This window comes from Lactuca saligna, chromosome 2, assembly GCF_052625555.1.
Source record: "Lactuca saligna cultivar CGN05327 chromosome 2, ASM5262555v1, whole genome shotgun sequence".
NCBI classification, from domain to species: domain Eukaryota; kingdom Viridiplantae; phylum Streptophyta; class Magnoliopsida; order Asterales; family Asteraceae; genus Lactuca; species Lactuca saligna.
Window position 1 is genome coordinate 168,285,942 of NC_136418.1, and position 6,655 is coordinate 168,292,596.

The 6,655-nt window shown below is 33.8% G+C and overlaps 1 long non-coding RNA gene across 1 annotated transcript; it reads right to left on the minus strand.

The window, feature by feature from the left end:
• Positions 1-808: 808 nt before the first annotated feature.
• LOC145032679 (uncharacterized) lies at positions 809-1,471 on the minus strand. Its single transcript, XR_013677188.1, has 2 exons — positions 1,342-1,471; positions 809-1,099 (listed from the first exon to the last, which is right to left on the minus strand). It is a non-coding gene; the product is annotated as an uncharacterized LOC145032679 (long non-coding RNA).
• Positions 1,472-6,655: the final 5,184 nt, after the last annotated feature.

The window sequence follows — 6,655 nt, forward strand, 5'->3', positions numbered from 1 at the left end:
TGGTAAATAGATAATAAAAAAAATTAGTGACTAAATGTGAATAAAGTTGAAAGTTCGTTCCCTTTGACAAAGTTCAATGATTAAATGTGAACAAACTTGTTATTGTATTATGTTTTACCAAATTATTTATTTTTGTTAAATTCTAACAAGATTTGTTGATAAAGAAATCTATGAAATAAAAACAAAAACGAAAAATCAAAACTGAAATAAAAAACCAATAGTTGGGTACTTTCCAAAATAAAAAAAATCAAAATTTCCAATCTGATTTTGGTTTTACAAAAAAAAAAAATGAATCATTCTAACTGATGTGAATTATGACAATTGGTTTGTCATGCAGAATTAAAGAACACACAAAGAACACAGTGATTTGGGTGTTTAAGAGATGCATTCTATTATGAAAAGTGTTTACAAAAAAGGATCTAGATCTAAATCTACATAATTAACACACACTAACACTCTCATTCTCCAATAAATTACCCAAAATTTAAGCATTTATGCACACTCCAAAAATCTTCAATAAGTCCAAACCCATCATGAACCGAAATCACTTATGAATCTCCAATCGAATCATTTCATAAACTTCAAATACTCGAGGTCACTTCGGTCTTCAAATCCGCATAATATGAAAAATTTAACTTTCGAATTTCCATATCTAAACCTCTCTCCTTTTTTATAATCGAAAATGATTATAAAACCAAAAAAAGGGAATGAGAAAGCGCTCAATTTGAAAATTTTTCTAGGAAAAATGACATAAAAACCCTCAAAATTTTAAGTTTTTATCGGTTTTACCCTTAATTAAAGCCTCGTATTTTGCACTAGCTTTTTCATTTAAAAGTTTTAACAGTTTTGCCTCATAATAGCCGGTTACCATAGCAACCTGAATGCTACGCGGCTTCATTACACTAGAGTACTAGACCCACATATCCTTCCTTTATAAACCCTTCATCATCTTTTAGGAAAAGATCTTTCTTTCTCTCCACATTCACAATCAAATGCAAACCATTTCAAACCCTTTTAAAATCACAACCCCCTCCCCTTCAGTTGAATCGACTTACATTTTATACATCTTCAATGTGTGTATTGTGGCCCCTATCTATATCTGCAGGTGTGTTAAAGAAATTGAAGGTTAATAACTAGTGTATTCAAAATTGAAGATTGAAGGTCAATAACTAGTATATTCAAAATTGAAGAAATCATATGAAGAATTGGATGAGCTCAAACTGGATGAACTCATAGAGGTGCTTTGTTAAAATTGATTTTAGATGAAGACTGGATAAATCGGTATGCAGACCCGGTAATCATCAAGAGTAATTTTAGATAAAGAAGGAGGTGGTATCTCACAACAAGAGTAATTTTGTTTCCATGGGTGAGATGTGTGCAATCAACGACAGGGGTGTGTCTTCTTCTCCGGCGACAGGGGGATGTGTCTTCTCCCTTTCTCCCTTTCTCTCTATATCTCCCGTATATCTCCTCCCATGTCTGATTTCAACAAGGAAAACACACAAAGACATAGAAATACACGATAAAACATAAAGAATTGTTTGTGACAGTTTGTGTGTTATTACAGATCCGATTAATAGCCCTAGCCAAGTTTATCAAGGTCAGTGAAGAAAGGGGCATCGAAGAAGAAACCAATGGCGGCATCAGTCGCTGTGATTTTGGAACGATCAAAAGAAAAACAAAAACACACACATACACTATGTGCAACGCTCGATCTGGAGAAGGACTAGGGGCCGACAATAAATCCAAATAAATAATTCATCCCCATCTTTCTAATTTCTCTGTTGATCAACTGTGTGCAGGCGCTCGATTACATGGGTGCTGCGACTTTTGTTGTTGCTTGTCAATTTAGAGGATAACGGGGGGTATTGGGGGAGTTAAGGTGACCAACAAGCCAATTGGAAACCTGATAAAAGTTATTATACTGTATATTAAAATTGTCGATCCTTAAACTGCTAAGGATTTGACAGTTTTGGTCCTCTGATTATGGATGAGATTGTAGTTTTGGTCCTCTGATTATGGATGAGACTGGGTCGTTGGGTCGATGTGTACACCAGACGTACTCATAATCAAGTTAGTGTCGTGCTATGTGTCCTACTCTACATCCTTATTCGCATCGTCATCGAATCATTTTCACTGTTTTCTGCCACGTCTCCATCACCGCTTCATCTTACCTTTTCACTGACTTATTCTCTGTCTCTCATCTTCCTATTCGTCTGCTACCGCTCCTCTTCCCCAAACTTCGTCGATATCTCCTCTTCGGTGTCGATGTCCGCCACTGCATAAGAACCCGACGAACAGCCATCGGACGTGTTTTATATAGAGGCGATTTTGATTTTTCCCACCCACCTCCACTGAGGCTGTTGAAAACTCTTCGCCCGCTTCCAACTTTCTACTACTCTTGCTGCAAAACTGTCACCGATGATTTCCTCCACATATTTTACTTCTCATCATCTTCCATTTACCCGCCATGGACCGACCGTCTGTGACAGTGGTCGTCGGCGCCGCCCTAGGCGGAGACCACCTCATCACACGGAAGGAGGAAGCCCCCAACCAGCAACGGCACTTGACCGTTGTCAACTCGATTATAAAGATTCAATATGTGGCGGCGGTGGTAATGTATGCTTAAAATAACGATCGACCAAGAATGGGTCGTCGACGCTGAAAGTCCCGATTCACGCCTTCAACATCTGCAGCTGTTTTTCACATGGAATTCGTCTGCCATCGCTATGTAATTTGTGTTTGGTTCTTAATTCGGTTTGACATTTCTAAGATCGTTTGTTTCTTATTCACACCGACTCGACTGATTTTATAGATTGGATGTTCCTACTTGAGTTTTCGTTTTCTGTCTATATCACCGTTTCTCCATCTGGTATGTAACACTGCAATGCCCTGTGCCCACCAACTGTTTGATAAAATTCCTGTTATTGTTGATGTTCCCTTTTCATTTTTTCTTTGTTTTATAACGCATATTTTTGATGGATTAGTTTAAAAGCTGAATTTCTGTGAAAGGAACACTAAACTCTATATCCTTAATCTATTTTTGTACAGAAGCTGCCAATTTGTTGAAGAATCTGTCGTTAGGTTCTCAATCAAATACATTTTTTTGGGTTGTTGAAAGAAATGTTACTCAATCTACTGTTAATCGCCATTATATGTTGCTCAGTTATTCTTTCATACCCTCTTATGTCACCCCCTGAAATTCGCAGTATGCTTCCCAACTCTTATTTATTACATCATTGTGATTTAAAATGTTTACACACTGTAATGATTGACTTACTTATGTATGAGTATGATACAGTGAGTTATGTTTTGTGCTATGTCTTTGTAGGTCCTCTCACATGTTATGGGAGAGACAGAGAATTCCTTGCAATTACATAAGGAAATGGTGAAGCTATAAATGGTTAGTATAATGATATATCTGGTTTTATTTATTTTCTCCTTACATCAGTTTATTTATCTAATAAAGGGATGTTAAGATACAGAGGCTACCCAATTGAAGACTTGGGTCAAGTAGTTCTTTCCTAGATATAGCCTATCTTTAAGTAAGTTCTCTTTCCCATCTCTTTAGCATGAAATGATAAACTAACGATGATTGTATTAAGAACTATTGAAACAAAGAGGAAAGATACATTGGGTACGAAAAATAATTAACGATGCAAGATTTTTATAAATCAATAACAAGATTTAAAATTTTGGAAAAAAAAAAACAATTTAAATTTAACATTGGTCTAAAACTTTCATTTTTTTTCTTAATCAGGCTAATTCACTGTATTTACCCCAAACTAAAAACTACAGTTAAAGTGCAAATTATACATTGTATGGACCAAAAATGTAATTATTGAAATTAAAAACTACAGGGACCAAAAATGCTATTAGGCCATTTTCTGATATTTAAGAGGATAGTGTAATTTTATTTTTGGGATTATAGTAAATTCAGTTTTAAAGTTACTTGATTTGTGAATTTACAGGTTTGTGGGTTGCCAAATGAGAAAGAAGTTGTTTATGGAGCACTTGATTAATGGACGGCTTGGGAGTCGAAATTCCCACTCATAGCAGCAGCCAAAGCTCTTAATATCCTAAAATGTCGGAAAAAATGGAACCGTGCCATTCAAGTATTAATATCCTAATTTACAGTTTTGGTCCCTGTAGTGTGCTATATAGATTTTCTTGGATATATTTAAAAAACGAATCTTCATTAACTATATGATCACATTGAAATAGGAACCAAGAAGAAAAAAGACGATATACCACAGGGACCAAAAGATATAATTCCTGTTGACATATTCCATTGATTTTATTGGTTGTGTGTATGTGTGTGAGCCACAAATTTAATATCATTCAGATTTGTATTTAGGTCAAACGCAAGAATTGCGAAAAGGATGGTCGTTCATGTTGGAGGTGGTATCAGGTACTCCTTATGTTGTCCCTTATAGGTATCTTTTTTTTTTCTTTTTGGTTGTTTAGTATATGATAGTGTTGCATTTAAAAAAAATGTGTTATCAGTGGCAAAAAAAAAAAGGATTAATATTTGTTTTTAACTAAAAGGCATGTATAAACAACATAAGTTGCAGCTCAAAATATATACAGAAACACTAATATTTTTATGTTGTTTAGTTATTCAAGGTTGTATCTCTCTCCATATTTCAGCCTTTAATGTGTGTATATATATATATATATATATATATATATATATATATATATATATATATATATATATATATATATATATATATAGGCATAATTTGTGTTGTTTAGACATGCCTTTTTGTTAAAAACAAATATTAATCCTTTAGTGTTTCTTCCCTCCTTCTAACTGTCATTTTTATATTTGATTTCACCCTACAAGAATCAGCCGAATGGTTTCCACTGTTCAGGTTGAGTGCACGTTAACAATTCTTTTATTTGAATTTTTAAAAATGATTGTTTTTTGTGTCTTTTTCTTGATTGATTTTCTCACCATATTTGACATAGCCACCCACATGGTTTCACTTCTAATCTAAACTCAACATTAGATTTGGCTATAATTCACAAAACCAGATTGCATACCTGCAATTGCAGAAGAAGCTAGATGCATGGATCTATCGATCCGCAGCTATCGCCAGGTAAATCTCAGCTACACTTATAAAACTGTAGGGTTATTTTTTTCACCAAATATTCCTCCACCTATTCTACTTCTCATCATCTTCTATTTATCTGTATTTTTAGGTACCAACTTTCTCTCCTCCGGTTTTATTATTACATGTTGATGATTTTAAATGTTTTGAGTCTTCTTACCTGTTAATCTTTTTTAGAAAACTCATTATTCCCCTTGGAGGTCGGCGCGAAGGTTACAATCTTGACACTGTTCGTGGTTATGTGTTACTGGAACTGTATAACACAATTTCATATCTGATAAGCTTACAAAAATTGATTTGGGTAAACGTCCACAGATTGATGTTTGTTGCGAGGTTTCTTTCTATCCATTTTATTATTTGTTTCTAATACATAGAGAATGCATGCCAATTGTTTGTGAAAATGCCCAAGTGTATAATAGAAAGGATGCTGTCAAAAAGGTGAGTGAATACTTTCGTAAAGGTAATAACTAGGAAAATAACAATAAGTCATGTGTTTTCTTCTTTCTTGCATCTTATGATGTTATTATTTAGTTTGAACTATGATGGGTAAAACTGATAGATATGATTAAGAACATCAATTTATAAATTTAGCCTTTACCTATTGGTTATTCTCCCACAGTTGCAAATTGATCCCTACATACTGCCTTTAAGAATAGCAACCATATTTAAAGTACTGGTGAGTGTAATCTTAATTCCTGACTTTCTGTTTGGATATGGTTTTTCCTGTAATTGAATATCTTCTACATTCTTTTTTACTGGTTTGTACAATTTTATTCAGGGATTCCCAACATTTATTGGGAGAGGTGAGATTTTGCACATGAACGGTTCTTATGACATACCTTTTGGATAACAATTGTAAGTGAAACTATAATTAGTATCAGGGGATAACAAACAATGTACTTTCACTGTTGTAAGTTTTGACTTACAAAAGCTAATTCACTGTAATAATTTGTTACATAGACTGTATTATTTGTTGCTATAAATAGTCAAAACAACTGGAGCCATACTACAACATATTTGACTATTATGTATTTGTAAATGAGTGAATTGCAGACAATAGCAACATACTTTACTGGTCTTAACCGACCCCCGCGGAGCGGGGCACCCCAGCTAGTTTATGATAAAACTTATTCAAATGTTAGGTTTTAATTGAAATAAAAATCACAAAGGGAAAAACCGATAAAAACTTAAAAATTTAAGGGCTTTTATGACATACACATTTTGCTTGAATCCGAAAAATCCAAAAAAACTTCAATTTTTAGCTTCGTTCATGGACCGCCTTTAACAGAATTTTGAAATTGACAATTTCTACCAAAATTTTTGTCAAATGCAGTCCGTAACGAAACTAAAAATTGAAGATTTTTTGAATTTTTCTAATTGAAGCAAAATGTTTATGCCACATGTTAAGGGGTGTTTTAGATAGAAAAATTCCGAATTGAGCACTTTCTTATTCCCTTTATGGTTTTATAATCATTTCTCAATTATAAAAACGGGGAAAGATTTAGATATGAAAATTCAAAAGTTGAATTTTTGTAAAA